This window comes from Sceloporus undulatus, chromosome 2, assembly GCF_019175285.1.
Source record: "Sceloporus undulatus isolate JIND9_A2432 ecotype Alabama chromosome 2, SceUnd_v1.1, whole genome shotgun sequence".
Classification (NCBI taxonomy): domain Eukaryota; kingdom Metazoa; phylum Chordata; class Lepidosauria; order Squamata; family Phrynosomatidae; genus Sceloporus; species Sceloporus undulatus.
This window is the reverse complement of record NC_056523.1, coordinates 192,005,649-192,015,568: the sequence shown is the minus strand read 5'-3', so window position 1 is coordinate 192,015,568 and position 9,920 is coordinate 192,005,649. Positions and strand designations below refer to the sequence as shown.

The following is a 9,920-nucleotide window of genomic DNA, read 5'->3' as shown; positions in this document are numbered from 1 at the left end:
CCAGTGCTCCTGATTCTGTGCTCCGCAGCATCGGAAACCACGCCCATCAGATCCACGACCTAAGTTGGTTGGTCCCATTTCCTTCAAGTCTTCCTTCTTCAGCTACAAGTTTCCTTAGGAATGTCTTCATCCTTTCAGTTCTTGTGAAGATCCAACTGGATGCTGTAAAGAGAAAAAAGAAAAGATGATAGTGTTTCTTTCAGGATTACAAGCAAAATGCGGGCTCAAATAAGCTTCACCTGCAAGATAATACAATGATCAATCAATCATTAAATAATTGGAATAAGAGAACTTCCTCGGAGATGTATTAGAAACTTTAGGTTAAAAAAAATCATTCCTACAAAACTCGCACCTTGTGGCTGAAGGCATTGCAGTGTTGTTCATGTGTCCATAAAGACTCAAATAAGATTCACCTGCAAGATAATACAGTGATCAAGCAATTATTAAATAATTGGAATAAGAAGGCTTCCTCTGAGTTGTAAACCATGGGTTAAAAAAAATACATTCCTAGCAAGATAATACCTGATGATTGTTTGGCTGAAAGTATTGCAGTGTTGTTTATGTGTCCATAAGGACTCATAAAATGACTCCTCTGCAAGAATTGGAAATTTTACAATGATAAATCAATCATTCAATCATTGGGAAAAGAAATACATAGCTGTGCAACCACAGACTCGGGCCGTTCACACTGTCGTTTTTTTCCCCCTAGGAGATTCGCATTGTCTTGACAATGCATATTGGGTTTTGTTGTTCCCTTTTTGCTTTGGTTTCGCAAATCTCTTTCAGTCATTTTAACCCTGTGTTATTCACAAATGCCATTCTTTCAGGTTAGAATGGAGCCACCATTTCAAATATGCCACCCCCGCTTATGAATTTTTTGTCTTCTTGGCTATCCAAATCTATTTGAAAGCTTATTCACACTGCCGGTGCTGCGGATCTTTCAGTAAAAAGGTGCTGGGGAAATGCTATCAAATATCTCAGGTTAAGTGGGAGGTTTGACCAGCCCCCCCCCCCCCCCAATGTGCATTGAGTGCATTGTCTGTAAACAACAAGGATTCAACGAGGATTCATCCTGGATTCTTTTCGTAGTGTGAATGGGCCTCAGATGTTGCAGAAATACTTGGCTCCCCTCCTGTTTCTTCAGTGGCATTCTTAAGTTCATCCCAGAAGTGGTCCATGTTCAAGAAGGTCACACAGAAGGCTATGGTTGAACATTGGTTAAGCAGTACCTTCACATTTCCCGTGATTCTGAAGATCAAAAGCTACAAAAATTTCCTGCAATTTCGGGACTGTCTCTGAAGATGCCAGCCATAGATGCTGGCGAAACGTCAGGAAGAAACTCTGCTAGAACATGGCCACATAGCCTGAAAGCCCCCCAAAAAACTTCGGGCCTGCCTGTTTGGGCCTGAAGTTAACCTAAAGTTTGCAATCTAAACAAACAGAATTGGAAAAGAAGTGAAGCAGAAAGAGAGAGAGGCCAGAATATCTCAAAGAATTTTATCCAGTTGAGGCTGAGCTGCTCAGGTCTTCTGCTGGCTGTCTTTTTGAGGTCTCCTCACTGCTAAAAATGCAATGCAAGCTTTTACTCATAGTCTTCCAGGTCTAGGTCCAAAGGTTTTTGGCCTTCCTCTGAAATATATCAGCAGCTTTTAAATGTTCCGTGTTCAAGAAGCTCATTCCTGATAATTTCTTACCTGGGGACAATCCCTTTTATGGGCTTCTCGATCGATTTATCCCATACCCTTCTCCTTCTTCGTAATAATAAATTCATTAGATAAAAACTTCTCATGCAATATTTACAATACTCACACAACAAGAGAATGCTTTGGTTGGATGCAGCTTCATTCAGATGTTCCCAGCTTGCTCTGATATTGGACTGAAAAGCCTATGGACGTCGCCCACCTTTGACAAATATGTTGGAGCATCATTCGTAAGATGGCCAAGAAATTGGAGCAAGGCATTTTTGACAGTGGAACTGTGGAATAAAGATTCACTTGGAGGATGATTCCTTGGAAAGCCAAAAGCCTTTGAATATTAAGGATTCACCATTGATACCATTGAGCACTAGAACATTGGGGACCAAGAAGCCATGATTCCATCCCACCAATCCAGTATGACCAGCAACTAGAGTTCAAACACTCACTGGAAAAGAAGCTTCCGGCCATTGGCTTCCCTGCCTCTTTAAATCTATGAGCAGCTTCACCATGGTCTGCCTTTTTTCCTCACCTCTTTTTTTTTTACCAACATGGCCTTGTCGGTTACTGCCATCTTCTCCAGTTGCCCTTTTTCTTTCCTCTTACCTGTTCTGGTTTTATTCTTTGCCCCCTTCATTCTGATTAGCTTATTGTTCTTATTTCTGAACCGTCTCTTCCTTCCTTCCCTTTTCAGTCTTCTTCTCGTTCTTTCCTTCTTCTTTATTCACCTTCTCTCTATTCTAAATTGGCATGATGAGCTCTCTTTCAATCTCTTTCCACTTGATACCATCATACTATGTCCCAGGCTTCATCTACACTGCAGAATTAATGCACTTTATGGTGCAGTGCTATAAGATTCTGGGGTTTCTAGTTTTTTGTTGCACCAGACTACAAATACCAAATGCCATAGCAAACTGCAAATCCCAGAATTCCATAGCAGTGAGCCATGGCAGTTAAAGAGATGTCAGACTGTATTGATTTGAAGGGCAGGGATGAAACACTACTGTGTTGTTGCGTTCTCCAACTTGTAGTATACCAAATATACATATATATATATACTTCAATCAATCTTACTCTTACTCCATAAAGGAGGACCTCAGAAGCAGTGCTAGATTTGGAATCGTCTTTGGTTTTTCTCTTGGGACTTCTCCTCTTCCCAAAGGAATCACTGTTTTCCACAAGCCCCTATTTTACTTTTATTCTCCTTTCTAAGAGTTGGCCTACTCTTGTCAGATGCTCATGACCCTGCCAGCGCTGACCCAAGAGATGTTGCTGCCTGAAGCAAACCACCAAATGCCACCCTCCACTCCTGGAAGTGAAGGTAGCCAAGAAAATGAAGGCATTTGGGCACTTGGGGCAGAAAATCCCACAAAAACAACAACCACCCTCTCTTCTTTCCTAGAAGGAAACCTGGAAAATCGATCCAGTACAAAGGCATGAAATATTCAACCATTGGCTGCCCCATTCATGGTCCTTCTTGCTCAGCTGCTGCCATTCCCTGCTGAAACTTTAACTGCTACAGAACAAGAGGTGCATCATAATGGAAGTTATTATTTTGAAGCTGAAACAGTAACTACATAAATATAAATAAAGCTTTTAAATACATTTGTGGCCTCGGCTGTCATTCATTGCTTGAACAGCATGCAAATCTTAGAAATGTTGCTATTTTGGCTCATAACTCCCAAGATGCTCATAAATAATAAAAGGAAAAATTTGAAAGCAGTTTGCATCAAGTTTGAAATTGCACAAAACACTCAGGAAGGTCAGAAAGTTTTAAATGCATCCCACATAAAAATGGCAGCATTTGCAAAGCCCTAATGCACTGATGCAGCCACAAGTTGAACCAAACTAAAGATAAATCAGTGGTTCCCAACCTTCCTAATGCCATGACCCTTTAATACAATTCACATGTTGTGGTGACTCCCAACCATAAAATTATTATTATTTGGTTTTGCTACTTCATAACTGTAATTTTGCTACTGTTATGAATCATAATGTAAATATCTGATATGCAGGATGTATACACTTTCTGAATGTTAGCGTGCATTTTTTGGCCTGTAGAGAAACTATTTTTAAAAATAAATAAATAAATAAATAAAAGTATTTCAAAATGAATTTGGCCCATGTGGGTTGCCACTTCTCTCTGGACCGCTGAGGTAAAATGGCTTAAAACTAGTTTGCTAATTCCTTCTTTAGTCCTAAAGGTAGCCTAGTTCTGCACACAGAAGCAGAAATAAGTTCACTTGGCAGTGAATGAGCTTTGTTGTTGGTGATGTTGAGTGCCTTCAAGTCCTTTCCTGACTTATGGCAACCCTGAGGTGAATCCATCATGGAGTTTTCTTGGCAAGATTTGTTGAAGGGGGTTGCCATGGCTTTCCCCAGAGGCTGAGAGAGTGTGATTTGCCCAGGGTCACCCAGTGGGTTTCCATGGCCAAGCAGGGATTTGAACCCAGTGTTCAATGCTCAATGCTTTTGAAAAGGCATTTAATGTGTCGTTGTTGTTGTGTGTCTGGCTTCAAGTCCTTTCTGAGTTATGGTGACCCTAAAGTGGTGTGAACTTATCACAGGGAACCTGGAGATTCCTAGAGGGTGTTCGCGCAGGGAAAAGATAGGGGGTTTTTTATGTGTAATTATTTTTCCACAATCCGGGGTATCCTTCACCCCTAAACACGCGATGTGGAGGATACCGACTGATTCCATTGCATAATGGAAACTTTACTGTGATGTCAGTGTTTATTTTTGTTTGTTGTGGTGGCCGGTACGAAGAGCCATTTCTGACTTATGGCAACCCGATCACAGGGCGTGATTGGCATTGCCTTCAGAGGTGGTTTGCCACTGCCATCCGCTTAGGCTGAGAGCGTGTGACTTGCCCAAGGTTTCCCTGTGGGGTTCCATGCGGAGCCAGGATTCAACACTGGTCCCCAATACTCAACACGCGAAACCAGAACACCATGCGGGCCAAGTTTTTGTCGTCCGGCCCTTTATGACTGCCACTTTCAGTTGCTTCAAAAGAGTGAAAACTGTTTTGCAAAAGCGGATATACAGAAGATTACATGAAACAACAAGCAAAAACTGTATCAAAAGAATGAAAACAGGGTCAACAGTGTTTATGAAGGCTTAGGAAAATAAAGAACCACTACACAATGATTAAATGATTGACAGTAGATGAATAACCACCTAACCCATCCAGAGATAGAAATTCAGAGGCAGGGTCAACACTAAGAAGTTTAATTTCCGGGTTGCCACGTTACAGATCCGTATAGGAAGAACAAACTCCAAAGGTTTCTCTAGGTACAAAGCAACTGTAACAGTATACAGTCATCTGTGTAATGGCAACTATCCCATCCCACATCCAGTTATGCATTTTTTTCTGCCTTTGAGGTTTGACATGACCTATGGACTCTGGAACTCTTTAACTTCTCTGTGAGGTTACACTATCCATGAAAAGAAGTACAGGTTTTCAATAGCCTAAGATGTTGTAGTTAGGCTTTGATAACTTCTAGGTTTTAGGTCCTGTAATGTATCTGGCTGCCTGTAGGGAATGGCACTTAGTGCAAAAACAGCCATGAGAGTTATTAACCAGGGGCGGGCACGGGGAATGCATGTTGCAAGTGCAGCCACTTGGTGTAGTGGTCTGAGTGCTCAACGACAACTCTTAACAAGGGTTCCAGATCCCTGCTCGAACTATGGAAACCAACTGGTTGACCCTTGGACACCTCTTGATCTAAATAGAGGGCCAAGCAACTCCCTCGGAACAAAACTGCAAAAATTTGTGGTAGGCTCACCTTAGGTGGCCATAAATGAGGCACAACAAAAAACAACAAAAACAACAAATGCATTAGTTTCAGTCCTTTTCCTAGAACAATCAAAAACACTTTATGCGGCTCTGCCATCGCTGTTTTTAGTTTTGAATTGTTAAGTATTTTTGGAATAAATATTTAATAGTTTCCTGTTGCAATTACATGGCTTTTATCATCATGGCGCTTAATTTTTTGAAGGACATGAATATAAATACCTTAATAAAATAAAATACCTTATTTAAAAATTACATGCTAGCCATCATGGGATGTGTGTTAGGCAGACAGACTGTAAAAAGGCTACCAAGAAATCCATAGGGATCCATGAACACAAGGGGGGGGGGGGGGGTGTCCAAAATGTTAACTGTTAACTCTTCACAAGTACACTGCTAAATCCTATACTTTTTGGCACTTATGGGGACCCAACTGAAAGCACAAAATTAAGTTATTCACAACTAACAAATCCTATTCATTCACGAGTCAATTCACGGGGATGGACATTGGATCAAGCACATGTCATTAAAACAGAGAAAAGGAGCAAGATCTATTAGGCCAGATAACCATTAATTCTGAGGTTATACACTCGGAGATATTCCAAATTTATACTTCACTCAGCTATGTAAATATTGTAGCCATATAAATATGTATTGTTTAATACCATACAGGTTAAATATTGGCCCATATTACTCAAATTAAATGGAGTCCTCTGTTATGAAAATAATGAAAAAAATTAAAAAGATTGGATAGAAACTTATGGATTTAGCCAAAATTAAATATATTCACAGACTATTAAAAATAAATTATAAATATGTACTAAAGATTAGCAAACTAAGTTAGTATTGTCCGGCCCATTGTATTTCCACATCACCAGGAATGAGATGAGCTGGACAGTAAAGGAAGCGACAGAAGAAATGAATTCATTTGAGATGTAGTGCATGGAGAAGAGTGACTAGGATACATGGACATCCAAGAAGACAAACAACTGGGTCCTGGAACAATCAGACCAGAGCTCTCCGTGGAACCAAGCGGATTAGGTTGAGACGTCCGCACGTTAAGCCATATAGTCCAAAACCGCTGCAAGAATAATCTAGTTTTTAACTGCTTGCACACTGCCCTGGTTCAGTGCTACTGCTAGGGAGTCCTTGGAACACTAGTTTATTATGGCACCGAGAGCGTCTCTGGCAGAGAAAGGCTAAATGGTCTTCAAAAAGACTACAGTTAACTAGAATTCCCTACACTAACCAGAGCATGTAAACCGTTCAAACTGGATTTATTTTCTGCAGTGGTGTTTTTGGACTCAGTAACTAAGTACAGTACTGTATAATAGAACACACAAACCATATTTGGTTTTTAATTACGGCTACGAATCAATTCGACCTAAAGTTTAACAGTTTATGTTTTTTCTCTTGATTAAATCAGGCAAAACACTTTATTTAAATAACAATGTCTATACGAAACTACAGTAGTTTATGACAAAAAGTTTTGACCCATACAGTTCCATACAAATTGTTGTAGAGTCTCCAAACTGTTCTCTTGTTTTTCAGTCCGTGTCTTCCTTGGCTTGCTAAACACGGGGCCCAACTTCGTTCCCTAGGCCAAGAGTGAAACATAAAAGTACCCTGTGTGCCAGGATGGGGAACCTTTTTCCTGTTAAGGGCTGCATTAATTTAGGTGTTCAGGCTCAAACATTATGATGTGTAGATAATACCATAACTCTGATAGACAGCAAAATCAAAAGCAGACAATGCCTTTTCTCTATTTCTTTCTGCACTATATTTTCTCTATCTCTGCGATCCTCTTCCCTTTCTTCCTCCCTTGTAGGAAGTTTAAAGAGAAGGTCCAGATACATTCATATAGAAGATTGGAAATTAAGCCAAGGTCCAAATAATCAGACTGGGCTGATTGGTCCTAGGCCGACAGGTACCACACTTTATACACTCTAAATCAATAATTCAAAATAAGCAATAAAGACAATAGACTGGTAATATATGCCCAATCACACACTCAACAACCATATAAGGGACTGTGATGTATAGCCAAATCGTAATGTCATAAACCCCTTCATATGCTAACAGCATGGCTGGTGTTTCATGGCAATAATCCATAGACCTGAAAGTCCCTCTCAATGAGAAAGAAATCTATTATGTTATAAAAGTAGCTCATTTGTGTTGATGTGGCTTACCCTAGACCCGCATCCACACGCAGAAATAAACCAGTCGACTAACTGTAAACTTTAATTCTAGGATGTAGTTTTTGTGACACAGAGCTCTCCAATGAGAAGGCTAAATGTCTACAAAACTAGTTACCAGAATTTCCATAGCCTTGAGCCATGAGAGTTTAAAATGGTATCAACTTGCTTCCTTGTATGTGGAGTGTTGGTCTATGACAACAAATGTCCCCAGGACAGTCATTGTGCTACACATCAATTCCCTTTGATGTCATTTATTTGGAGATGGTGCCTAAATCCCAGCATCAGATCCTCTACTGTCTGGAAGCTAAGCAGGATGGGAGACTAACAACACAATACCAGGTCCGGTAGGCTATAGTTCAGGGAGGGAACAGGCAACCCCTCTGAGATTCTACTTGCCTAAAAAACCGTAAATGAAATTCATGGGGTCACCATACTCAACGGTGATGTCAAGGCCACACACACACACACACACACATTTGAGATATTTGTCTTACAGATCATAAAGCTCAAATCTGTTTAAGTTGCATGTCCCCACAAGAAACAAGATACAATATTGACATCTATTAAAATATGCTTTAGAATACATGGGTTATTTATTAATCATTACATCTGTTATAGCCAAAGTGGTCTAAAGTGTATAGCCAAAGTGGTTAAATAACTTATATCACCAGGCCAAGAACATTACTATATATATTAACCTTTAATTATTTGTATTGTTTGCAGTTTTTACTGTCATACTGTATTATATATCGTTATTGTTGTAACTCGCCCCCGATTCACTTGTTGGGCGGCTATGAATAAATCCTTATTATTATATTATTATTATTATTATTATTATTTATACTAATTGAAAACATATTGCAAATGTTGGAGCATTTTAGGAGCATATTAACATGAGATGAGACAGGAAAACCTTAGTATGGCTAACTCTTCTCTGAAAAGAAGCCTCTTTCTTCTTCCGTGGGCTAGGAAGAGAAATAAAAGTAGTACAAGAAATTAGTTCTTTAATAATTCAGCTCCTTTGAAATTCAAACAATATCTGTTTTTCAATTTATTTATTTTTTTCCGCTCTGGGATATCAGTTTTAGATGTTAGGGAGTAGGAAAATGCCTTCTACTTTCTGGATGAAAACTTACTTAACAGCAGATGGGAATGAGATTACACAACCTTTGGGACTTTGCAAGTTTTAAAAAGTGTTTTTATCTTGTGAGTCACTGGAGTCCCTTTCTGGGAGAAAGGCGGCATAAACAAATAATTAAATAAATTCCTCAGAGAGTTACTGAATTCTCAGTCCCTTGATTCCCATTGTAGTATCCTTGAATCCAGAAAACATATCCAGAGATACTGTGTTGGCCACACAGCAAAATACAATAAATCATCAAAACCCACAAACAACAATACCTTTTTTTTGGCCAACCAATATGCAAATTGATGTTTTACCTAAAAACAGCTCCTAAGTTTTTCCAAATGCAACAGCAGAAGCTTCTTGAGAAATTCAGGGCAGCCTGGATCTCATGGAAGAATTTTTGTACTGTTCATGGAGTTTAAATCTTGTTTCCTGGACTTTCCTGGAGAGTTTTGTGGCTTTTGCAATGTCAATGTGCTTTGCTCTATGGCCAACAGGCTCCCCTGCTGGGTATGTTTTGTGAAACAGAGTGACCAGAGGTCTCTCTCATAGGCCATCTGAAGTGAAGTCACTTGAGGGCAGTAACCAACACAATGCTTTATCCACATTCTTCTGAAAGGTGGGATTTAAAAGTGTTTGTTTTCGAGAAGCTGTTGATCACTACCCCAGAGGCAGCCATAAATAATTCTCCAAGTAATTTAATGCCAATTTAAAGTGAAGCTCTAACCTCAAGGGCATTTGAAATACTCTTTCTCATAAACATGGCTGTATATTATGTTTTTAGATACATCCTTGGCCTTACTTCTGAACTGTTGTACCCATACATGTTTTTATAACTTAAAATATATCTACAGATTATTGGGTGGATTAATAATCACCACATGAAAAAGATAAATAAGGATATTGTTTTCAATTCTCATTAGGACTAAATTAGTGTACTTTTCAGATACCCTTTTCTCCCCATAGGTTTTGTGGTGTGTTGTGTGTGTGTTTGCAAGTGGACACAAGTTTCCAGTAATACTATTCTCATTTGTTTGTTTGTTTGGCTTGGTTTCGGTTTGTTTTTTGCAAGACTTCATCAATTGTTTGCCATTGTTCTTTCTCATTTGCAG

General features: G+C 39.4%; 1 protein-coding gene across 1 annotated transcript in view; it reads right to left on the bottom strand.

Moving 5' to 3' along the window:
• Positions 1–9,920, bottom strand: part of LOC121920508 (plexin-B3-like) — a 149,555-nt gene that overhangs the window by 79,025 nt on the left and 60,610 nt on the right. The gene's annotated exons all lie outside the window — the stretch shown is intronic.